This window comes from Bison bison, unplaced genomic scaffold (genome assembly GCF_000754665.1).
Source record: "Bison bison bison isolate TAMUID 2011002044 unplaced genomic scaffold, Bison_UMD1.0 scf7180017845836, whole genome shotgun sequence".
NCBI lineage: Eukaryota > Metazoa > Chordata > Mammalia > Artiodactyla > Bovidae > Bison > Bison bison.
In genome coordinates this window covers 1-717 of record NW_011476409.1, presented here as the reverse complement: position 1 = coordinate 717, position 717 = coordinate 1, and positions in this window count along the sequence as shown.

The following is a 717-nucleotide window of genomic DNA, read 5'->3' as shown; positions in this document are numbered from 1 at the left end:
GTTTCTGAGCCTGGGGCCACACTGGACGATGCCCTTGGCCCATCACAAGAGGCTCTGCCGTTAAACCTCAAGGTCCCTGGACACAAATCTCCCCAGGCGCACGCTTGGACCGGTCTACCTGTCCCCCCGGCCGTCACCTGCCCTGGCTCTCGGCAGCTGGAACTGTCCCCAATGCCCCAGTTTCTGAAGGGCTCCTCAGAAGCATATTCTACTTGCTAAAAGAAGCTCTGTCCTTGGAGAACTCTAAAAACTGAGTTATCACTTCTCAGTGATTCAAACAGACTCGCTCCCCAAAAGCTCCTTCACACAAAACAAAGTGAATCCGTGAGCTACAAACAAATGTGCTCCTCCCAAGGACTTCTCGTCCTGAACTTAAGTGCTTTTACAGGTCATTGACTCCCTGGCCGAGGGGCTGGAGCAGGGAGAGAGCTGAGCTGGGGTCCTGGGGGCTGCCGCCCCGAAGGCCAATCAGAGTCGGCCTAAGAAGCTCTGAAATCATAGTAACATGTGTCAACATTCAGCCAAATGAAATTTGCACATGCTTCTGAGCGCTGTCTGTTTTCTGAGGCCGGGCACCCTGGCACAGGGAGGGCCTCGGGGCTTCTGCGTTTCTGTTTGGGCCACGGCACAAAAGTGGAAAAACGTCCTGATCTGTTTTCCAGCCATTATCTGATTTCAGGTCCCGGCAGTTCGGAGAAGGTCAGTCAGTGCAGGCGG